Source organism: Neomonachus schauinslandi, chromosome 10, assembly GCF_002201575.2.
Source record: "Neomonachus schauinslandi chromosome 10, ASM220157v2, whole genome shotgun sequence".
Lineage (NCBI taxonomy): Eukaryota > Metazoa > Chordata > Mammalia > Carnivora > Phocidae > Neomonachus > Neomonachus schauinslandi.
This window is the reverse complement of record NC_058412.1, coordinates 39,629,647-39,654,721: the sequence shown is the minus strand read 5'-3', so window position 1 is coordinate 39,654,721 and position 25,075 is coordinate 39,629,647. Positions and strand designations below refer to the sequence as shown.

Below are 25,075 nucleotides of genomic sequence, written 5' to 3'. Positions count from 1 at the left end.
CCCCCCCCCCCCCCCCCCCCCCCCCCCAAGCCCTCGAGCAGGGGCCTCAACTGTTCTGTGGAGCTTGGGATTTTAAACTCGCCTAGATGATTTGGAGGGTGACCCGAGGCATTCTTCAAGTTGAGGAACTTGGCTTTTTCCCCCTTTGTTGCCGGCTTTTCTCATTTAAAGCGAGCGCTGCGACACTTTAAACCTGTTAATGGGCGCGCATTGTGTGCTGTGCGCTGGCATTTAGAGCCGTGATTAAGCAAATTGACCGGGCCCCAGACGACGTGCAAATGAGGGCGGATTCCATCGCCCCCTCCCTGGCCCTAAACTCGCGCCCCCCGCGTCGCGAGGGGCGCAGCCCTGGGCCGGCGAGGCCTTTGTGTCCCCCGAGCCGCCACCTCACCCCACCCCAGGACCGACTGCCCAGGTGCTAGGTCCGATGGTAGATCTTCGGTGAGCACCTACTTACTGTGACTGTGTGTCAGGCTCTTGCGCGTCGTCCCTTGGGCGCCACGCGCGCCTTGGTGGTTCTCTTTGCTTCCCAGTGCCCGCCAGTTCGTTCTTGATTCGGGGGCGGGAGCTGTTGGCGCCTGAGGAGCAGGCCCGACAAACTCACTTTTTGTTTAAGCTGTCCTTAAATAGTGATCGTAATTGAAGGGCCTCCTGAGAAGTGCTCGGTGATGAATGGGCGCTGCCTGCTGACGTGGTACAGGGTCGGTGGAGAGTGGAGGCACGGCTGTGGGTTCAGTGGAGGCGCTCTCCTGGCCGGAAGGGATGTGGCAGTGGAGGTAGGGGGCTCTGACCTGGGGAGAGGGGCGTGGGACCACACACCTTCACCTTTCAAGAAGGGAAGGAAGGCCCCGCCGCTTTGTCCCTGCTTTGGAGCACCCCAGGAAGTCCTGAATATAAGCTGGATACGGGCATCTGACTGGTGCCTTTTCTCATTCATATTGAAAGTGCGTGAAGTAAAAGTTGAGCAAAACAAGCTGCAGGGACTTCGTTTAGGTTTCCACTGATTCCCTTCCCTGTGCGCAGATGTAGCTCAGTTCTGCAAGGGTTTTGAAAGCTCACTTTTTGCTCAGGTCCCTGTCACTTTGTGTGCGAGAGGGTGATGCTAACACAGTCCCATTTTTCCATTTACCATTACATGGCTGGAAAGAGGAGTCTGGGAGGCATTAAGGTCCATGAATCAGCACTGATCCAGGTCCTGGTGCAGATAGTCACCAGAAATGTCCCAGATATGACCAATCATTTCCCTCAAGCAGGCTCTTCCTTCCACCCACCCAATTCTCTTTAGGGTGTTTTGATTCTTCCTCTTTGAACCCTGACTCTGACAACTGCTTGTCTTCATCTGTTGCTCCCCACCCCCACCCCAAGAGCCCCAGGGGGACAGTTTTTCTGTTTGCGTCCTGTCCCTTCTTTCTTCCTTCTACCATCTTCTACTGCCCTTCCTTCCTTCCTTCTTCCACCTTACATGTTCTTTTGCCTAAGAACTTCCACAGGCTGATTCTTACTGGTACTGGGGATTCCTGATGACTAAATCCAGGCCTGCCAGGGAATTTTGGAGCCCTCCTCGGAGAAGCCAACCTTTCTTTCCCTGCCTGTTTCTGACTGTCCCTGCTCATTCCTGCAGCCGTTCCCGGCCTGGGCCCATGTCACTGTCCTCCTTTTAAGCCTCCAGGGACACTCAAGTCTTCTTGCGTGCAACCTTTTAGAAGGAACTTAAGTGTGCCCTGTCCCACTCCCATACGTAGTCTTGTTCCCCTGGTGAACTGCCCTGACAGAAGTTCAGTTTCTCTGTAGTTTCTGTGCCCCTTCTGTGCCCATAGTTGTGTTAGGCCTGCCTGGTTACAAAGTTCACTGATGTGCCGGGGAAGTTTCCTGCTGTTAGATGAGCTCCATAGAACCTACTAATTTTGACCTTATCCTTGAGCATCATGGGTTTTTAGGAAAGCAAGTGAGGAAACACTTAAGCACTTGATTGTCTGGACTGTAAGGTTGAGATGATGCTTTTCCTGTGGTTGATTATATTGTTATAATTAATGTGATTCTCACAGTGGGCAAATTGTAGGTGCAGACAAAGTGGCCCTCAGTTGGGGTCCAAGCCTGGTAAAATGAATGTAGATAGTGGGTAGAGGAGGGGTGGGGGCGAGCAGCTGACGTGGGGGCGGGGTGCCTGGAATATATGATCTGGTCTCTCTTTTGGCATCCCAGGTCTTTTTTTGTTTTATTACTACATTTCACGACCTTAGGCGTTGCTCCTCTAAAGCCTCTAAGTAGTATAAAATTGGATGACTTCACTTCTGTGCTGCTCTCACACTTTCTGGAAATACCAAGCCACAACCAAAGTCGGGATTGGCTGGGGCATCCTCAGGGTGTTAATTGACCCTAGGAATAGCAAGCAGCAGGGCTGCGACACCCTCATCCCCTGGCGTAATTCCTGCTGGGGTGACCGGGGGCTGGCCCGTCCTACAGTTTGGCCTTCTCTTCCCTATGCCTTACCTTTGCCCTGCACTCTGGCTTGGCTGGGAGGCTGGGAAGTGGCCTCTTCCTGAGGCTCTTTAGAGAAGAGGTCCCCTTAGCCTGGGGTGTGTGCCAAGCCTCCAAGCCATGATTCATTCTCCTCTGGAGCCCTGGGGACCCTGTAGCCTATGAAGAGATGAATAAGTGCCACAAACCGTCTTTTACTCCTTCAAATAGGCACCCTGAAATTATACATTCATTCATGAAAAGGCTTCACAAGTTTACTAAACCACCTTGGTGCCGGTGACTGGTTTTTTGTTAGGAAAACGTAAGCCAACGCGGAAGAAAGTGGATGTTAAAAATAGTGTAAGACTAGTAAGAGCCCAAACGAAAATGCTGAATGTGGTTCAGTGACTTAGCTAGGAGCTGGTAGAGAGGAGTTGGACCATTACGTGAGTGCTGACAACATTTTGGAGAAGAACAGTTCTAGGTAGAGTTGCCAAGGGAGTCTATGGTTTTGGGGTCCAATTTCTGCATTTAAGAGCTACTATCATGCAGCTCAAGCATCACCCTTTGGCACCTTCCTCAGACCAGCTCAACTAAGGTTTCTGTAGGAAATGGTTCTGTTCTCCAAATGTGTGCTTGTTTTCAGTCTTTCGGATCCCACCGCTGCCCATGGCCAGTCTTGCTAGCATCCTGGATGCGCCTGCTTCCTTCCTGATACAAAGGAACCCCAGCAGAAATCTTTGTGTACAGAGAGAAGTGGTCTGTCTTTAGGAATTGTATGTAAAAGTGAATAAGTAAATCCTTTTCTTTGGGAAGATCGGTATAAACATGCTGCTTTTGGTAAAATTCTTTAAAGCCATTTCATCTAAATATAACTTCTGTTCCATTTTTTTTTTCTAAATATAACTCAGGGTTTAATGAGGGTTTTTTTTTTACATGGAACGAGTTTTTGCAGGGCCCCTGCCTGAGTTGCTGCAGTTTTGGCACTTGGATTGCTGGGGTGATGGGGTGACAAATGGTGACAGAGTTTGTGGAGGGAACCTGAAAGCTGTCCGTCTTTTTCCTTTGGGTAGGTCTGCAGATCCGGTGGGGAATGCCTGACTTGCTTTACTTTTGGAAAGTTATAGGTTGGACTCATTCTTTATTGATCTCACTTCATGGAATTCTGGAGGAGAAAGTAGGCTAGGACACAAAAATCTAACTTTTAACAGAGTGTTCCTGCCTTTACAGTGATGTGCAGAGTTACCCAAAAAATTGCGACCTGAAAAATAATTTAAATGATTAACTTGTTGGAAGCTGCAATAATCCAAATCTATGTAATGCAACTCTCCTACTTATATTCCAACTTAGAGTCAACTTTACTTGCCAAACTGGAGAAATTTAGGTTGGCACCCTTAAGATTAATTTACAACTCCTCAACTTCATCTGATATTTACTGAGGACCTGTCATGGGCCGTGGGAAAGAGGATGAAGTAGACCCAGCTTTGCCCTATAGGGCTAAATATTGAAGTAGTGTGAACACAGACCACTCTAATAGGAAGTCTTTGTTAGGAGTCAACAAAGTCCAGAAAAGAATTTTCAGAGGAAAGAGAATAGAAAAGTTGTTTTGGGCTAGCATGATCAAGGAACATAAGGAGAGGAAGTTGTTTTAAACTAGTCCCTGAGGAGCCTGGCTGGCTCAGTTGGTAGAGCATGTGACTCTTGATCCCGAGGTTGTGAGTTCGAGTCCCACATAGGGTGTAGAGATTACTTAAAAATAAAATCTAAAAAAAGCAAACCCCCCAAACCTAAACTAGTCCCTGAAACTCGGTCATTCTTTAATTCAAAGTGATTTCTTGTTAATTATAAAAACTTAAACAGTACAGTCTTCTTTAAACCCCAGTCATGAGGTAGAAGCCAGCCCTTGGAGAGCAAAGGCCAAAAGTTCAGGGCTGTTGGGGGTAATACAAGTTATTCCATTTGCCTGGAAGGATGAGGGGTCACGGCATGGGAGGCCTTGAATGTCAGTGAGGGAATCCAGTCTTTTTTTTTTTAAAGATTTTATTTATTTATTTGACACACAGAGAGAAAGCACAAGTAGGCAGAGAGGCAAGCAGAGAGAGAGGCAGAAGCAGGCTCTCCACTGAGCAGGGAGCCCGATGCGGGACTCGATCCTGGGACTCCAGGATCATGACCTGAGCCGAAGGCAGTCGCCCAACCAACTGAGCCACCCAGGCGCCCGAGGGAATCCAGTCTTAATCAAGAAGCAGCAGAGAACCATTGAAAGTTATGCTGGGAAGTGATGTGACTGGTATGTGTGCTTAGATCATAGTGATTGGAGGGAGAGGACCTGGAAGGAGCTACGAGGGTTAGGAGACTCCTAGGAGTCCGGGGTGAGGTGAAAAGTGCCCAAGAGTATCTGCATAGAAAGGAAAGATAGGATGGGAGAGACTGAATGGTTGCTTGAATTTCTGCAGGGAGGGATAGTAAGTGAAGGCGGAAAGTGGCTGATGTCACAGTTAATTCTCACCGTCTAAGCCTTGGTAACCTGGGGGAATGACTTCTTCCAGGTGGGGCCCTGGTGCTCCATCTTTGCCTGCCCCATGCTGAACAGATGCTCAGTGACCATTTTGGCAATAGCAGAGCTCACACAGGCCGTGAGGGGTTTTCGTTTGGAGGAACTGCCTGAGTTTCATTGGAGACGCATGGGGTCTGAGGGGATGATGAGTGGACAGTTGAAATTGCAGCAACCGGATGATGCAAGGGAGCCAGAGAAGAAGGGACAGGATGCTCAGAGCAAAGAAAGAAGTCACTGAGGCAGCATGGAAAGGAGCCCTTGCCAAGGTAAGAGGCGTGCCTAGGTTCTGTGACATCCTGGAAGCTGGTCCTCAGCATCAGATGCCACAGAGAGAGGGGATAAGAAGATGGGGGAGTAAAGAGGAGCTTTGGGAATTTAGCAATTAGGAAGTTATTGGTGCCCAGTGAGACAAGTAATCCAGGCAAGTGGGGGTGATAAAGATGGGGAGGCAGAGAGATACTAGCTCAGCACTTCCCAGTTGGGTGCCTGGGTGCTGTGCTGTGGATTGGTCCCAGGGAGTGGCCCATCCCTTACTCAGCCAGAACCCCAGACCAGACTCCCACAGTGTCGGGCAGCCTTCCCACGCTCCCCCTGTGTACCTTACACATTTTCTGTCTACCGTAACCTGGAAGATGTTGAAAACCAGACTCCAGACAACCCACTGAAGAAGTTTGGCTGCAGCAAGAAGAGGGAAGGAAGAGCCATGGGCCGTGGAGAAGAGTCTATTTGGGATGCTGGAGTGGGAGCTTGTTTGTAGGGCAGTAGGGTAGGGTGGAAGATGAATGGGGGAGAAGACAGGAGGAAGAAGAGATGGGACTAGAACTGGGAAGAAGTCAGTCTTGTTTCAGTGACAGAGGACGCTCAGCAGTAGATGGTCTCCCAATTGTACAGACGAGCCCTGGAGTTGAAGATGAGGATGTGGAGAAAGGCAGAGGCTGAGTTGGGCAGAAATTGAGGGGCAGTGCATCGGATGGCTAGATAGCTTTGGTGTTCTCAAACCAAGGGCCAGTTGGCTAGGGTGAAGGTTCTGGACATTTTGGCAGTACAAGCCCTTCCTCCGCACCCCATGAGAAAACCCAAAACCTTTGGGAACCTTTTAGCTACATGTTAAATAATGAAACATTGTGAGTTGATTGAGAGATAGGACACACCTGGGACATGTTTCCTCATTTTAATGTCTGCAGCTGGCTGATTTTGAAGGAGGATAAAGATGGGAATCAAAATACAACTCATTTGCTGTCAGAGGCAGATACTGGGATGTGATAAATAATTGGGATGGGAAAGGACTGAATGCTTAAAAGCATGTAGAAAACAACCCAAATGGGCTAGCCTGATAATGTATTTTTGGAGGAGGTTTTGATATGTCCCATGCTTTATTATCTCCTCTCAAACTGGATTGGATTTCAGGGACGATGAAATAAATTGCAGTTTCCAAAACCTTGGCATTCAGGAAGAAGGGAACACAAGGGAAATAAAGGTGACTCGCCTTTTCTTCTGTACCGTATGTTCTGAGTGAACAACGCTGGGGCGCTGTAGAGTTTCTTTCTTCGACTCATAAGGTGTTAGAGATGCTCAGAGTTACCTCCATTGACAGATAACTTTAAGGCTCTAAAATAAATTTCAGAATCTTAAATCTTTTCATTATGTATATAGCCTACAGATTTTCATGGGAAGATGAACAATTAGTTTAGAAACACATTTCAGAGTTTGAAAGTAAAACCATGAAAGTGTTTTCCTAAACATGGCTCTTTTCAGGAGCTTTTGTGGATGTGATAAGGGGTGATAACTTTAGTTACCTGGAGTCCTCAGGATAGGAAATGAACTCACACTCATACTCTCGAACTGTGCTATAGCATTTTAGAAATCTCAGCGGTGAGTCCGCTTCCAGATTCTCTTCCTCTGCCCCTCCTTCCATGCTCCTGCTCGCTCTCTCTCTCTCAAATAAACAAATACATCCTTAAAAAAAGAAAGAAAAGAAATCGGTTTCATTCAAGAGGAACAAGGCCCCAGGTGTTCACCATAATTGTAGAAAGTAACCATAAAATAAATATAAACAAAAAATTTCCAAAAGAAGAGACTACAAATAACAACCACATATGTGAAACTAATGTTCAACCTCCTAGGTAGTCAAAAAATGCTAATAAGGAAAAGAATCCCCCCCCCCACCAAATTACCAGAGATTTTGTCTTAATATGACTTTTAAATGGTGGCTAATGTAAAGTGGGGGCTCTCATTTGCTGTTCCTGAAGGGTGTTAACAGCTCCGCCCCATTTGGAAAGCACTTGGCAGTAGCTTCTAAAACCTTAATATGGGGCGCCTGGGTGGCTCAGTCATTAAGCATCTGTCTTCGGCTTAGGTTGTGATCTCGGGGTCCTGGGATCGAGCCCCGCATTGGGCTCCCTGCTCCGCGGGAAGCCTGCTTCTCCCTCTCCCACTCCCCCTGCTTGTGTTCCCTTTCTCGCTGTGTCTCTCTGTCAAATAAATAAAATCTTTAAAAAATGAAAAAATAAATCCTTAATATTTCTCAAAGCTTCTAACCTGCTAGGAAGTAGGTAGTTGCTATTCCCATTTTGCTGCTGTGCAAGCAGACTGGTAGGGGTCAAGTGTCTTGTTCAAGGTCACACCACTGGTAATTGACGGCGCAAAGATTTGAACTTGGTTGTGAGTTTAAAGTCTAGGTCTTCCTGTTCTACCCTTGTGACTGACTACTCACACGCCTGATGTAACTAACTCCTCCCATTGGGAGGACGGCTGACCTTTGTTTTTCAGTTCCAAAATCCTGATGGGAGTTACCGGTTGGGGTGGAGGGTGGGTAGATTTGTTCTGACTTTACAAATTGGACCTGGGAATGCACCTTCCCAAATAAACAGTTGTCGAAGTGAGTGGCTGGGGCTTAAGTTGTTCTAGAGGACTGTACTCCGGAGGACTTACATAACCTTTAGTGGGCGGCCCCCAGAAGTTCACCGCACGTATACCCTCTTTGGAGAAAAAGTGGCTATCTACTAACATTAGAACTTTTTTGAACTTGGGGACAGTTTTTCCTTGTTGAACTCGGTGAGGGCTGGAAGAATACACAAGTGTGTCTTTGGTGTAGAAGAAGGCGGGAGGCGTGAACTTGCTTGCTACCCCTGCAATTTGTATTACAACATAGTTTGGTTAATAAACCAAGCTCTGGTGAACCAAGCGTGCAAATATTATTCCTGTATTGTTTATTTTATAAAATAACGTATAAATTGGTTGCTTTTTTAAAGCTCTCTAAGTTAAAAATCAGTGCCAGTCATTTATAACTATTTCGGTAAGTTGACTAATAAAGAAATAAATACTAAACATTTACACAGAGAATTATTTTGAGAATTGTAGAGAAGGTATTAGTCTCCTTCCTACTCCCCTTTTTCTGTGTGTGTAGGTGTGTGTGGGTGTGTGTGTATGTACATGTGTGGGTGTGGGTGTGGGTGGAAGATTGTTTGAAATTAGGATTCGGGTCACTCAGTGCTTTTTCTTTCACTTTCCAAATGATCCTTCAGGTGGTCTTTTTCTGAAAACAATAGCATGGTGGAAAGATTAACAGGAGGGGCTTCTGAGTATGGTTGATAGAACGTGGGGAGGCACTTGGGGTTCTAGCTAAGCCCTTCTGGAAATCTGGGTATTGCAAGACACTAAATCTTAGTGAGATAAATGTCTTATACCTCATACAGTGAATGGGGCCATTATTTGTAGGAACATCTGTTAAAAAAAAGTGTGGAAAACAAAAAGACATAAATATGAGAGATAGTAACTATGATTAAAAAGAGAGCTGGATCTAGGGACATCTGGCTGGCTCAGTCAGTGGAGCGTGTGACTCTTGATCTCAGGGTCGTGAGTTCAAGTCCCATGTTGGGCATAGAGCTTACTTTTTTTTTTTTAAGATATTTATTTATTTACTTATTTGAGAGAGAGCGCGCACAAGAGAGCACAAGCAGGATCCCCACTGAGCAGGAACCCGATGCGGGGCTCAATCCCAGGACCCCGGGATCATGACCTGAGCCTCATGACCTGAGCTGAAGGCAGATGCTTTTTTTTTTTTTTGTAAAGATTTTATTTATTTATTTATTTGACAGAGAGAGAGAAAGAGAGCACAAGCAGGGGGAACATTAGGGAGAGGGAGAAGCAGGCTCCCCGCTGAGCAGAGAGCCAGATGTGAGGCTCTATCTCAGGACCCTGGGATCATGACCTTAGCTGAAGGCAGATGCTTAACCGACTGAGCCACCCAGGCGCCCCTAGAGCTTACTTAAAAAAAAAAAAAAAAAAAGCTAACAATGAGGAAGAAAAAACAAAAGAAATAGGAATAAGTGTATGAAATGCTGATCAGTTTACAAGTCCAGATTTGTTGGCAGTAGTGATTTCTGATGTTTGGGACTACATTCTTTCCCATAAATTCCAAAAAGGATAAATCGAGGTTACTAAGGTCAGATGGATTTATAATACATACCTGTTAGGGGTTGGGTGTTCCTCCCTGAGATTTTTTTGCAAGGACCCTGCCTAGGTACCCTTGGAGCCCTCCGAGCTGGAAGGAAGCATCCAGCCCACCGAGGAGCACAAGCTCAGGGAGACTGTGAGCTTGGCCAGGATCAAACAGTTATGAAGGATGGAAACCGGACTAGGGCTCAGTTGCATCATTGGGCTTTACTATCTCCACTACTCAGGGGGATCTTCAATGAGCCCCGCAGTGCTACAGAGAAAGTACACCTCAAAATACTTCTTTATTAAACCCTAACACCTGACTCATGATAAGTGACTCACAGACATTTGTCAGATGTTGACAGCATGAATATTTAAACATCAACATTTTAAAAAACAGCCCTGTAGGCACCTGCAGTGTTCCGGGGCACTATATCACACTGTTTACAACTGTTACTGAATTGGATGCTTGCACGTCTGCTCTCATGATCTGTTTTATCCTGGAGGAAGCTGAGACAGAGCTAAGTGAGGGGCCCAGAGTCCCCCCTCTGGAAAGTGTTTGAGCCATCATTCCAGCCACAGTGCTAGAGTGCCCCTCTACTGAGAGTTGACCACCAAATGCGTGTGAAAATGCCATTTGGAACGAGGCACAAAGAAATGGTGTGTACAAGTTAAAGAGGAGTGAGGCGTAACATGTCTGTATTCATTTTGGTGGCATTTCCAGGCACTTTTAATCCCTTCCCTGCCTGGGGTAGTCAGAGCTTTAATGGCTGGTCTCTTTACAGTTTCAGAGATAGTGTTCATTGCTCTCGATCTTTCTTTGCTTTTCTGTGCTCTGCAGCTCCGTTTAATCGATTCCCTCCGATTTCCCTTGTGTTTTTCTTCTCACATCTTGAGGTGGTAAACTTGTTTCTTTAGATACCACGATATAAAATACTGTCACATGCATCTGTTGACTTGGTCTGTTGCCTGCTTCCTACTCTTGACCAAGTCCCACTTGCTTGTGCATGCATGAATATTCTTTTCTTTTTTTTAAGATTTATTTTCAGGCAATCTCTACATCCAACCTGGGGCTTGAACCCAGAACCCCTAGATCAGAAGCCGCATGCTCCACCAACTGAGCCAGCCAGGTACCCCTGAACATTATTTTCTTCTTCTTCTTCTTCTTTTTTTTTTTTAAGATTTTATTTATTTGAGAGAGAGAGAACACAAGTGGGTGGAGGGGCAGAGGGAGAAGCAGACTCCCTGTTGAGCAGGCAGCCTGATGTGGGACTCAATCCCAGGACCCCGGGATCATGACCTGAGCTGAAGGCAGACGCTTAGTGACTGAGCCACCCAGGTGCCTTGAATATTATTTTCTATGTAAATTGGATATAGTCTTTGCTTATCAATTATATTATCTATTGAACTATTTTCTAGGAGGACCACAGAGAGGAGAGGTAGAATATTAGAGTAGGCATGTTAAAGATACATGACATGAAAACACTTTACAACATAAGCTTTTCTGTTATAAAATGCTTGTCAGGGAGCGCCTGGGTGGCTCAGTCATTAAGCGTCTGCCTTCGGCTCAGGTCATGATCCCAGGATGCTGGGATCAAGTCCCACATCGGGCTCCCTGCTCGGCGGGAAGCCTGCTTCTCCCTCTCCCACTCTCCCTGCTTGTGTTCCCTCTCTCGCTGTGTCTCTCTCTGTCAAATAAATAAATAAAATCTTTAAAAAAAAACCAACAACAACAAAAAAACAAATAAAATGCTTGTCAGGGAGGGAAACTCTGGTGCTGAATTCTAGAGTGGGAAATGGATCATGATGGCAAGGCTCTCATAAGGAGAGTTAACGCAGGAAGGGGCTGGGATCGTGAGAGCAACTGGAGCTTGGGAGAGCCCCTTAAAAGCAGTTGCTTTTGCCTGGCACTGAAGGAAGAGAGAAGAACTTGCTGTGCAGAAAAGCCCAAGGCCTGAGAGATAGAGGAGCAGACCCTGCTGGCAGGCCACTCCTTTCCCTTGGGGAGGCAGTATGGCTCAAGGAGTCTGGGACTTGAGTTTGGCCACAGTTGGCTTCCCCTTGAAGTTCAGCCCAGCCCTGGTCTGGCTCTGTGCCCCGGTACCCTAGGGTGCTCTTTGGCAAAATGGGGATAATGGTGTATTTGAAGGTTACTGAATTAACATTTTGGCTGAATAGACTGCATTTTTAAACCAGGATTTGCACAAGACTAAAACTAAATGCATCATAGAATGAATTTCTGGGATATAAAAAGAAATGAGTAATGTCATCCAGATAATTTACAGTATTATTACAACTTTATTAAGATGTTTAGCGGCCAAAATTTTTTTTTTTTAAGATTATTTATTTATTTGACAGAGAGAGACATAGCGAGAGCAGGAACACAAGCAGGGGGAGTGGGAGAGGGAGAAGCAGGCTTCCCGCGGAGCAGGGAGCCCGATGTGGGACTCGATCCCAGGACTCTGGGATCATGACCTGAGCCGAAGGCAGACGCTTAACGACTGAGCCACCCAGGAGCCCAGCGGCCAGAAATTTTAACCAGTATCTTAATAAGTGGATGTTTTCTTGCAGTATTTTAAAATATCTTTATAGGAAATGGTTAAATGGTATAGTCACAGGAGGACCAGAAATGCTTCAACAAAAGTAATTAGCATATCAACTTTCAGTTCTTAGTGCAGATTTTGAATTTATATGCTTATCAATTACCTTTGGAAAGAGTTACATATCACTGTAACAGAATTGCCAGTTTGTGTGAATTCTTAATCAAATAGCTCTCAACAGAATGATATATGTACTGTTAGTTCATATATATGGAATATATATGTTAATTTTAACTTTTTACTTTGAGATATTTTCAGACATAGAGAAAGTACAAAATAGTACAAAGAATTCCCACGTATTTTCCTCTAGATTTCCCCAAACGTTAGTATTTGCTGTATTTTCTTTATCTTTCTGTTTTTCCATAACTTTTTTTCTGAGCCGTTTGAGAGTAAGTTGCAAATACAGTGCTCCCTTACTCCTAGGTAACTTCACGCGTATGTCCTAACACCAAAGACAATAACCACAATGTGGTTATCAAATCAGGAAATTAACATAGACCTATTGTCTCATCTATAGACCTTATTCAGATGTTGCTACTTGTCTTTAAACTGTCTTTTGGAGCCAAAGAAACATTTAAAAGAATTTGGGGGGCGCCTGGCTGGCTCAGTCCATGGAGCATTTGACTCTTGATCTCGGGGTTGTGAATTCAAGCCCTACATTGGATGTAGAGATTACTTAATAAAATCTTCAAAAAAAACCCCCAAAAAACAAAAACAAATTTGGGGGAGGTGTCCAGGATGAGCCAAGGTCATGTGTTACACTTGGTTGTATCTGTTTAGTGTCCTTCAGTCTATAACAGATCTTTTGTCTTGTGTCTTTTACATTCTTTTGAAGGTTACAGGCACTTATTTCATAGAAGGACCTTGAATTCTGCTTTTTTTTTTTTCAGATGTTTCTTCATGAATAGATTCAGGTTCTATATTTTAGGCATGAAAACTACGTAGTTGCTACTGTGTCCTTCTCTGCTTCTCATGAGGCACCATCTGTTTTTCCTGCTACAGTTGATGTTAATTTTGATCACTTGGTAAAAATGATGTCTGCCAGGGTTCTCCAAGGAAGTTACTATTTTTTCTCTTTGTAGTTAATAAGTGTCTTGTTGGAAGATACTTTGTGACTATGTAAATAACCCATTTCTCATCAAACTTTCATCCATTGTTTAGTATCCATTGATGTTTCTTGCCAGAAACAATTATTACTTTGTAGTGGCCAAATTGATGGTCACATTTTGAAAGTTTGACATTGTAGTGGAAGAATGATAATTTTACAACTCTATAAATGCCTAGATTGTTTCTGTGATGCTCTACTGCATATTTGTGAATACTAAGTAAGATGAAGGAACAAGATCTTTTTGGTCCATGGGGGACCAAAAAAAAAATGAGTGTTGGGTTTTTTTTTTTTTTTTTTTATGACAGTTTCTTATTTTCATAGTTTTCATCATCTTTATTATGCCTGGATCATAGGTGATTTATCATGAAAGTGTGGTACATGATTTTGAAATCTTGTGAAATATTGAGGTAGCAAAGTTGACATTCTGCTCTGTACTCTCCATAGGATGTAAATAACTTCCTAATTAGGTTTTTAGGTTTTTATCTGATGACTCCTGTGGAGTTCCTCGCAGACTGGATTTTGTTAAATGCAACCCTGTGATGTCCTGTAACATGTTTTTGTCCATTGTAGTTCCTGAAAATTGTTAGCTGGATTTAGATTCTTTTCTTTTTTTTAATTTGAAAATCTATTTGGCTTTATTAAGTGATTTATGATTCAGGCAGCATCCCATCCAGCAAGTGGGGGGAGTTCCCTGGATTTAGATTCTTGATCAAGCTTCAGGGTTCTCTCTCTTTTTCTCTCTCCTTTTTAATTTATTTTTAGAAGTCTCTTTCATAAATGGTGTCTTTATATTATGAAACACTTAAGGTCTGGTTGTCTGTGAAATTAGCAGCCACCAATGATCATCACTCACATCCATTACTTCATTAGCAGTTTCAAAATGGTGATAATCTATTTGTGTCATTCCTTCTTCATCTATCAGCTATACTGTTTTTTTAAAGATACATTTATTTATTTATTTTTAAGATTTTATTTATTTATTTGAGAGAGAGAGATTGAGAGAGAGCACATGAGAGGGGGGAGGGTCAGAGGGAGAAGCAGACTCCCTGCCGAGCAGGGAGCCCGATGCGGGACTCAATCCAGGGACTCCAGGATCATGACCTGAGCCGAAGGCAGTCGCTTAACCAACTGAGTCACCCAGGCGCCCCTGCTACTTATTTTTATAAAGTTTCATTAGAACACAGCCAGGCTCATTCGTTTGCATATTGCCTCTGGACGCTTTTGCAATACAAGGGCTGAGGTGAGTAGTTGCCATTGAGTCTATATTTGGCCCACAGAACTGAAAAGATATGGCCCAGTACAAAAAAGGTGTGCTGACCCCTGTAGATCATATGGGGAAAGCAATTTAAATGCTTGATTCTTTCCCTTTATTTACTAGTTTTCCATTTGGTTTCTTATAACCTGCAAAGGTGACCAATGAAATTATGTTTTAAAATATGAACTCAGGGATTTCAACCTATTTCCTGTGTTTCAATCCATTTGTGAGTATTATTCTTTTTTTTTTTATTTGAGAGAGAGAAAGAGATAGAGAGCATGAGAGGAGGGAGGTTCAGAGAGAGAAGCGGGCTCCCTGCGGGACTCGATCCCGGGACTCCAGGATCATGACCTGAGCCGAAGGCAGTCGCTTAACTAACTGAGCCACCCAGGCGCCCTGTGAGTATTATTCTTATTGATACTCCAATTGTTTCATCTTTAGCTGGTGGAAGCCTCTTCCCATTGGCTCCTGAGTCCTTTTGACACAATCCCAGTGGTCTTTGATGCTTCCTTGCTTACTGTTATGGGAGGACGTTCCAGGCTCATCTTGTGCTTTTCCCCCTTCCAGATCAGCTATTTCTAGAAGGAGCTCTAATTCCTTTTAGTGAAATATGTTATTTAGAGACCATAGTCTGCTAAGGGTGCATATATAGTTTCTAAAGGTTATTCCATTTAATGTTATGAGCACACCACGCAATCATATAGAGTTTAGAAGTAGAATAGAGTATGCCTATTACAACTTAAAAGTTTGAAACACTTGCTCAAAAAGTATATGCTGTTGGGTGCCTGGGTGGCTCAGTTGGTTGAGCGACTGCCTTCGGCTTAGGTCATGATCCTGGAGTCCCGGGATCGAGTCCCACATCGGGCTCCCTGCTCAGCAGGGAGTCTGCTTCTCCCTCTGACCCTCCCCCCTCTCATGTGCTCTCTCTCTCTCTCTCTCTCTCTCATTCTCTCTTTCAAATAAATAAATAAAATCTTTAAAAAAAAAAAAGTATATGCTGTTCTTTTTTAATGTACTCTTAATATTAGTAATGCAGTTAACTAATCCTATTTAAGAACTGTAGTTGTACATTGTAATTGTTTTCTATGTAAGATTAATGTTTCATGCTTATATTGTATTCTTCCAAAAAAAAATAACATACTTCTGCCACTGATAACATTTCTAGAAATAAAGCTCACAAGGAGATTTCCGTTAAACTTTACATGTAGAATGTTTCCCTGGGGACATCTGGGTGGCTCAGTCGGTTAAGCATCTACCTTTGGCTCAGGTCATGATCCCAGGGTCTTGGGATCGAGTTCCGCATTGGTTCCTTGCTCAGCGGGGAGCCTGCTTCTCCCTCTGCCTGCCACACCCCCTGCTTATGCTCTCGTGCTCTCTCGCTCTCTCTCTCTGACAAATAAATAAAATCTTTAAAGAAAAAAAAAGAATGCTTCCCTGTTTCTGAAGGGGCATGTTCAGATAATGATGATGAATTCAAACATGCTTCATTTCCTTATTTCTCACATTGTTACATTAATTAAATATGTTGGTCACCCCTGTGACCACATGATTATTGACCAGGCAGAAATTCAGGCCTGAAGATTGAAACTGAAGCTGAATAACAGATGTCGATTGAATGCTGAGGCCAAGGCCATATTCTGATATATTCCTAGGACCTACCTCATAGTTGCAAAGATGAAATAAGGTTGTACACAAGCATGAAGAACATTGTCTGGTATAGTAGGGGTTTGTTAAGGTAAACTCATTATCAGCATCAGCAGTCCTGGGTTTTCCGGTCCTCCCTAGCCCCTGTAAAATTTAGTCTTTATACTGTACCATTCCCTGGGCACTTAATGATACTCACTCAGTTTTGGATTGCTACTTTTCTAGAATCCATGTTCTTAAGGACCCTGGCTGTCAACTGTCCCTTTTGATCACTGTCACCCCTAGCAGAGTACTTTATACACAAAATCTGCACATGTGTATTTGTTATTTATTTACATTTCCTTCTTTATGCATCATATATAAGAAAATAAGCAGCGGGTGCCTGGGTGGCTCAGATGGTTAAGGGTCTGCCTTCGGCTCAGGTCATGATCCCAGGGTCCTGGGATCGAGTCCGACATCAGGCTCCCTGCTCCTTGGGAGCCTGCTTCTCCCTCTGCCTCCCTCTCTCTCTCTGTCTCTCATGAATAAATAAATAAAATCTTAAAAAAAAAAAAAGAGAAAAGAAACAGCAAAATTCGTCTTCCTCATGGATGTTGTAGGCTAACAAGGGCGATCATTGTTCACTTCTGGTACCTTTCAGGGTATAATCTTTGATAACTTGATCATTGGTGGTTGATCATTTTTATTTTACTTTTTTGAAGGTTTTCTCAATTTATCCCAGTATTGAGGCTGTGCATACATCTTTTTTGGGGTGGGGAGGGGCGAAGGGAGAGAGAAGAGAGAGAATCTTAAGCAGGTTCCACACCCAGCGCCGAGGCCAATGCGGGGCTCCATCTCACAGCCCTGAGATCATGACCTGAGCCGAGATCAAGAGTCAGACGCTTAACCAACTGAGCCCCTGGGCTGTACATGCATCTTTTAACAAATAAAGCAGATGTCTGTGCTGGAGGTAGACCTTTGATTCTGGCCCACTGGTTTGTAGCTGTGGGTTTTCCTTCATCTGTGATACTGGGAGTACGTCAGCAGTTGTGGAAGCCATATGTTTTTATAGGTCTGTGCCAAAGAAAATACTTTAGAATTACATTAGCAACCCCAAGGTATTTTGGCTGTTCTGAGAGGACACGTAGTTTTCCAGTTATATGAACAAGAGCTTTTGTTTCATACGGAAGGTTCTTGTAGGCTACGAGAACAATCATGCCACTCAGCATTTCCCACAGTAACATCCTTGGGATGTTAATAGGTAGGACAGAACTTCTGGGGCTGTTAACACGCCAGTGTGTACCATGAATCTCTTACAAGGGAGTGCATTGTGCAGTATTCCTCCAACCCTGTGTTTGGAATACTACCCCCTAACCCTCCCCCCACCCCCAGCATGTGTCTCCCCTCCTGCTCTCTGCCTCCCAGCCTCAGATGTGGTTCCTTGCTCCCTGTATGTGAACTCCCTTTACTGTTGGGAAAGAGGTGGCCTAGTCTCTGGATACTTGTCTGTGGATCCTAAACTTAGTGAAGAAGTCAGGGAGTGGGTCTCTTTTGCTCTCTATTGTCTTTATAGCACCAGGCATCTAGAAGGCCCTCAATAAGTATTTGTTGGATGAATGAAGGAACCACAGAATGCTTTATTTCCAAATGGCATCTCATGGGACTGGTGTTCCCCAAAACCCACTTTGGGAACAGTGGATGGGTCTGGGCTACCATTCTACTCATGGCACTTCCTTGTCAGTGTGAGTAACTAGGATTCTCTAGCTCTTCCTAGTTCTACTTAATTTACTCCATGCATCAGCTAGCAGGGAACTGTCAGTGTACTTAAAGAGGAGGCTCAGCACTTGAAATAACTTGTCTCCATGGCACACAAGTGAATCGGCCAGGATTAGAGCCTTCGTTTCCTGAGGCCTGTCTTAGGGCCCATTCTCCCAGCATTAGTGACATACATAGGGACTAGTGTTCCAGATTGTTACGGGAGGGAGAAATCAGATGCCCCTTTGTACACTAATTCATGCAGGCAGAACAAAGGTCCAGCTTGGTTTTCAAGTTCAAGTTTGGCTTATACGTGGTCCTTGGTGAAGATTATGATCTTGGGCAAATTAAAAACAAATGTTAAATAAGTCATAATAAGGTAGAAAGGGAGTTCAGGATTCTCATTTTTAAACACATAGGGGTAAACAGATCTCTCCTTAAGGCAGACGTTCGCCTCCCCTCCTCCACTTAACCTCTGTCTTCCATATTTATGACTACTGTTCATTTTTACGGGTAGGTGTGTACACATGGTCTCGTGTCCATGGATACACAAGCCTTGTCTACCAAGCCCCTAGCTCTTCTGAACTGGGAAAATAGAAGTTTCATCAAATCTGCTAACACATCAAGTCCGAGGGAAGCACACATGTGGCAAGCTGCCCTCTTCCTTAAGAATAACCCACAGCTGCCCACTGCCCCAAGGCGGCTTCCTTTTCCTCAAGTATCTCAAGGTGAGTGTGCAGGGAGGCAGCACACAGAACCCCCTGTGTTCTGCTCCCCCAGGCCGAGTTCCTGAGTACACTTTGGACTAGACCTGGGGAGCTTGGCCTGGCAAGTTTTCGCACTAAATAGGACTCTGTATGTGCAAGCCAAATTAAGTCTGCAGGCAGTCTTTATGAGCACAGTAACTGTTTCACAGATGTAAAGACGCTCCAGAGTACTGTGTATGTTTGTGGTCTCGGTCCCCGTAAAGTTGCCTTGAGCACATTGCAAGGACTCTGTACCTGGAGAGATGGTTTTCCTCTGTTCTCACTCTGCTTAGCTCTTCACTCTCAGAGTGGGCACCCTATTATTCCGTGTGTGTGCATGTGTGCATGCGTGTGTTTGTGTGTACATGACTAGTTCTCAACTGGGGCCATTTTGCCCCCCAGGGGACATTGGCAAGGTTTGGAGACATTTTTCTTTGTTATGATTGGGGAGAGAACTATTACCATCTAGTGGGTAGAGACCAGGGGTGCTGCTAAACATCTTAAAATGTATAGGATGGATGGTTCCTCACAACAAAAGATTAGGTTGCTCCGGGATGCCTGGGTGGCTCAGTCGGTTGAGCGGCTGCCTTCGGCTCAGGTCATGATCCCGGGGTCCTGGGATCGAGTCCCACATCGGGCTCCCTGCTCCTTGGGAGCCTGCTTCTCTCTCTGCCTCTGCCTCTCTCTCTCTCCATCTCTCATGAATGAATAAATAAAATCTTTAAAAAAAAAAAAAAAAAAAAGATTAGGTTGCTCCAATATCCATTGTGCTGCAGTTGAAAACTCCGGTGTACAGACACATGTTATGTACACACGTGAAATAAACTGTGTGAATGTGTCTGTGTGTGTTTTAAAAAGGGACCTTGGAGATGAGAGTTGGATTTTAGTGACGGTCGAAAGAAACCGAGCCCAGAGGGGTGGAGAGAGTTGCTAATTTCATGGAGCCTACTGAGAAACCTAGAAGGACTGGTCCTTGAGTCCCTCTTCTGTCTGAATAGAGCTTTGTGCAGTGATAACAGTTTTATTCTTTGAGTGTTCTCTGTGTCCCAGAGAAGTATTGCATACATTCACTCATTTAATCCTAAGAATGACCCTGTGGGTACTGTGGTTTTTCCTGCTTCATTCTAGAGGAAACCAGACTTGTCTGAGGGTACCTAGCATTCCAAGGGGCAGGGACTGGCAGAGAACCCAGATTTGTCCCGCTCCTGTTAAGTGGCCACCTCCCACTGGGCCACACGGATGGCGTGCGTGAGCTTGAGGGACGTGGCCTGAGCAGTGAAGACTGGGTGACCCGGGGAGTTCCTTCCAGGAGTTGCATTCTAAAGCTGTGGTTTGGAAATGGTCAGTGGTGCCAGAGCTTTGTCTCTAAGAAGGCTTGAGCTGTAGAATAGAACCCTCAGCAGTGCTAAGGCCTCTGGCTGGAGAGCAGGAACGCCTGCACTGCCCGGGGGCAGGGGGAGGGTTTGGGGGGCTGAAAGGGGCGGAATGGGAGAGACGCTGACTGGCTTTCCCCGCCTTCCGCTCCTTTCTCCCTCCTTCCCTGCTCAGGGGACGTCCTGGGGTTAGTAGGACGTGAGGGGCAATTAGTGGTAATTACCCATCATTTGCATAGACAGGAGCATGGTTTTAGAGGTGCCTTCTGGGACGAGAGAGGCTGGGGACCTCCTGTCAGAATGTTGCATGGAGGACCAAGAGGAAAGCAAACATCCTGTGGGGAGGAAGGAAGGTACAGAGCCAGCGTCCTAGGGAGGTCAGCTGTAGATACTCGCCGGTGTGAGTGAGGTGCTGTGTACCCACTGGTTGTGCAGGCGGGAGACGGGGCAGCAGCTGGGGGACGCCACACCGAGGAACTGACCAGTGGACAGACTTCCTTTTCCTCCTGTGTCCCCTCTGCCGTGGGTGCTTTAGACCTAGGCCAGCCGCTCTCCTCTGGGACCCCCTCTATGCTTTTGGGTTTGGTGTCCAGACTCCATGTGAAGCCGGGCTGTTTTAGCACTTTATAGATGTATTTTGTTGTGAGGAGGTATGAGCCTGTTTAAAAATAATTTCTGACCAAACCTTTTACTGAGAGAGGTTTGGGGGCAGAGAGAAAACCCACCTTGTGAGCCCTAAGAAAAATCATTGAGTTTTGAATTGCCAAAATCATTGTTGTTTGGGCCAGGATAGTTCTGGGGGACGGTAGTTTTCCCATCTCCTTTTGGAAAAAAAAAATTTCAGGGTTTCTCTTATTGATGTATCTTTCATCTGTGTGTTGTGCTTTAATAAAATGTTGCTATGCCTCTCTGTAAGTGGATAATTGAGCAGAAGAGCATGCTAATTTATCTCTCAGCCAGCCCTGTGGTGAGGCCTGGTTCTTTGGAGATGGTCCAAAACCAAACAGCCTCAACTCACCTGCTGAAGGGCCCCCTGGCACCAAGATAGGCCGGAACCCCCGGCATGCCGCGCTGTCTGTTAGGAGGGTGTTCTCCGTCCCAGCAAAGCTCTCTGTTATTGGAGACCCGCGCCTTTAAATCAGACTACATTTCCCTCCCTGGTATAGACGGTCTTCCCTCAGGCCAGTTTCTGTCTCGGCCTTGGCTGTGAGGATGTGGAAGCACAATCGGGCTTTGTGGTGAGGAGCGCTTTGCAGAGCTCGGGAAGGTGGGGTTCAGCCTTGTATAAATAAATAACAGCAAGCGAGCTTCAGGAAAAGGGGATTCCTGGAATGAGAGAGACTGGCGCTCGAGACAGGAAACTCTTCCTGGGGTTTCTGCAGCCTCTGCAGCTTCTCCGAGGCTTGTTGTCCTGCCTGTGGCTTCTGGGCGGCCCTGGAGCCTGCTGTCCTCCTCCTGGAGCCTCCCGGACTCCCTCAGTGCCCTGGACCACCCGCCAACCTCCGGGAACCTGGCTTGAGCCCCTTTCGTGGTCCAAAGAGATGTGCTTTGCCCCTTGTGAGGCTCAACTGCAGCCTTGGTCCCGGGCCTGCCCCGCTTGGCTTTTCTTCGCTCCTTGCATTTGGGTCAGTGATGTCCTCTCCAGAAGGAGCCGGAGACAAGAAGAGCATAGCTGGCTGCCTGCACTCTGGAAGACCTGTTCCATACGAAGGGAGGCTCAGGCATTCCTTCTGTTTTCCATAGCACTGCCTGAACTCTGACTGGTTTCTTTTTTTTCTTTTAATAAAATATATATCACTACACCCAGTGCGGGGCTTGAACCCACGAGAGTTCAAGAGTCGCACGCTCTTCTGACTGAGCCAGCCAGGCACCTCCGTCTGGCTGGGTTGAGTGTAGGCCTTCTGACATCAGAGATGGGAAAAGCCCGGGAGAAATTAAAGCTCATATTTAGGCCTTCTTTATTTTTTTTTTTAAAGATTTTATTTATTTATTTGACAGAGAGACACAGCGAGAGAGGGAACACAAGCAGGGGGAGTGGGAGAGGGAGAAGCAGGCTTCCCGCGGAGCAGGGAGCCCGATGCGGGGCTCGATCCCAGGACCCTGGGATCATGACCTGAGCTGAAGGCAGACACTTAATGACTGAGCCACCCAGGCGCCCCCAGTTTCATGCCCTGTAACGCATATAGACTCATGCAGCCACCGCTGCAGTTGCAAGTCCCTAAAAACTGCTCATGCTACCCTTTTGTGGTTTACCCTCCAATCCCTCTTTGCCCTGGCAACCACTGCTCTGTCTCTAACACTCTTCCCAAAGATTTGTTGGCCACATTATGTGCATCTTACTAGGAATTTCACTGCCTACCGGTGTAAGAGAAAAACATGAAAATCAAGTCCACTCTCTGGAAAGCCTCCCACCTTTCTTTGCCCTTCACTCTGACTGCACTGAGCTCTGCCACCTACCAGCGCTCCTCCAGTATGGACAAGCCAGCGTTAACCCAGCCTTCCTCCTCCCCACCTGCCTCAGCCGTGTCTACCGCATGACATTTTTATCTGTTCCATCCCTGTTTGCCGGCTTACAGTAAACACTTCTCTTAGCCCAGTGCTTCAAAACTGTGTGTGATAAGAAGACACAGATGCATTCAAAGTGTAAAGGAATGCTGTCAATAATAATAACCCTAAGCTAGAGACTGCCCAAGGAAGAAAGAGGAGTTTGAAAAAACGAACACAGGAAACTTTTAACAGTGGATTTGAGCCCATCTTTTATTTTTGAAGTCTTGGTACATCTTAAGAAAGTTAAGAGGCTTAATTTTGTTCCTGAGGATCATTTACAAACAGCATCGAGAACCCACAGCTCATTGCTGTTGAATCGGTGTAGGACAGGGGTGGTTGTCCAGGTCTGTCTGGCCTCTCGTTGCAGGTATGGAAGACTTAGGACCAGACATGTGATCCATCAGCGCACAGCCGTGAATGCCCCTGCTGGGCTAGCTTTGGGGAATATGCCAGTGTCCTTCTAGCAAAGACTTTGCCATCCACTTGGCTCACAAAAAATCTACTTCCTCAGCCTGCCCAAGCGCCCCCGGAGCGCTGTAACAGCTTCACCCCATGAGAGACTTTTCCCGTTAAATCAGGTGTTGACGTCAGAGTGTCCCGGCTACGTTGCAGGTGCCCAATATCCTGGTGAAATTTCAGATTCTTAGATACTTGGGAGGCTTGAATGAACTCAGGGTATTTTTTAGCATACATAAAGTCTGTAAAATGGGATTTGGATGTTTGGGTTTTGGTGCCAGAACTTGATTGGCCCTTGTGGGAGGGGCACAGACGTGGGGAGAAGCTGAGCTGTTAGCGAGGGGAGGTGCCCCTGGGGGGGCGAGTCCGCTGAGCTCCAGGCCCTCCCTTGGGCCCCGGGGGCTTGCCCTTCCCACCTCCTGGCCGCAGATGGCTCCCGTCAGAGGAAGGGAATGACTTGTGTGTGCTGAGGCTGGCCCCCTGTGGTGGTGGTCTTCAGCCTGGGGAGCCCGGTTAACATGTGAAGCACTCAGGCCATAACAGGAAGCCCCTGTTTGTGCTCTTGAACATATTGTGTCTCTGTGCAAGGGTGAGAACGATTTTCCACACTGTGGGCCCAGGACTGGCGGCTCCTTAGCCGGGTTGGTGTCTAGACCCTGGCCTGAGAGTAGGAGCCAGAGCTGGGCCTGGCTGCATCCTTATAGGAACTCAAGCTCCCGGTGGCCAGGCCGAGCCTGGGCTGGGAGTCAGGTGAGCAGTCCCACGTGGGAGCCAGAGGCCGAGGGTCTCATAGGTAGGCCCCACAAGGCAAGCCAGTGGTGGGCCATAGTCCTGGCGGACTGCCCTCAGAAACAGAAGTTTGGAGATCACAGCTTTGAGATAGCCCCAAAGGTTGAGAATTACTGGCCCATCAGAACTCCCTGGAGGCCCCCTCCCCCCTTTTTTGGAAAGGACACATGCCTGACCCATGTGCCCAGAATCTCTAGGTCATGGGACCCTGGCACTTGTATTTATTAAAAGCTCCCCTTTAAACGGTGGTGCATAGCTGGGTTGAGACCCCCCTGCCTCGGGCAGTGGTAGGGTCTGCAGGCTGCTCTGTGGCTACAGACGGAAGCCAGCCCCAGCAGGAAGGTCGGAGAGCAACAAAGTCGGGCCCTGCCTTACCTCAGCCGGGCTACCCCTTGTTACCTACCGGATTCCCAAACCAGTGCTATTCACGTGTGCTTGGTCTCTGCACGGCTTTGTCTCCTCTGTATCTAGCTAAACTAAAATCATCTCAGTTCATGGACCAAGCCTCCCCGTGCTCTTCTGTTCTCACAGAAGACATTCTGGTTTCTCCTTTAAGATGATCTCTGGGGGCACTTTCTGTTTCCATGGGGGTGGCTTGCCCTCCTCACTTGTGGCACTCCTCACTTCAATAGCTGTCAGCTTGTTTCTGGATCATTTTTTGAGTTCCTGGCGTGTAGGAACTTCCTAACCAAATCTTATTAAATTGATGTTTTAATGAAAGGCATTTTTAACTCCCTTCCCTCTCTGCCACCACCCCCCCTGTTTATCAGAATTACTCCTCCACTCATACCCAATAAAGGCCGCCATAGACTGGACCTGTAAGAAACCAGACCCGAGGCCAGCCCCAGCACGCTCCTGAGAACCACTAAGATAAACACAAAATGCACTCTCGCCGAATTCTGAGAAGGAAAGGCCCTCAAAGGTCATAGGGTCCAGTGGCTCTCAACCCTGGCTGCACATTAGAATCATCTGGGGAGCTTTTAAAAAATGTTCATGCCCAGCCCCCACCCCCTGAGATTTTGATTCAGTTGGTCCGGGGTGGGGCTCAAGCTTGCGTGGAATTTTCTTAAAGCTCCCCAGGGGCTTCTACTATGCAGCCAAGTTTGTAAACCACTGCCCTAGGCCAAAACTCCTCACAGAATATTTGAATGAAAGGATTACAAAGATCCCTGCCTGCTGAGGGGGTAGCCCCCCAGTAAGTCCGGGGCTGGTGAGAGAGTCACCCACAGTGCACTCCTGGATTCCCTAAGCCCCTTGCGTCCTCCAGTCTTAGCCTCCAAAAGACTGGGCCTTGGACCATCCCTCCTTCCCAGAGACCAGAAGCAGACTCTGAATAGAATCTAATTTTAAACTGATGAGTGGAACCAGAAGG

General features: G+C 46.3%; 1 protein-coding gene across 1 annotated transcript in view; it reads left to right on the top strand.

Annotated features, from left to right (window-relative positions):
• TCF7L1 (transcription factor 7 like 1) overlaps window positions 1-25,075 on the top strand; it is a 151,521-nt gene that overhangs the window by 540 nt on the left and 125,906 nt on the right. The window lies entirely within an intron of this gene.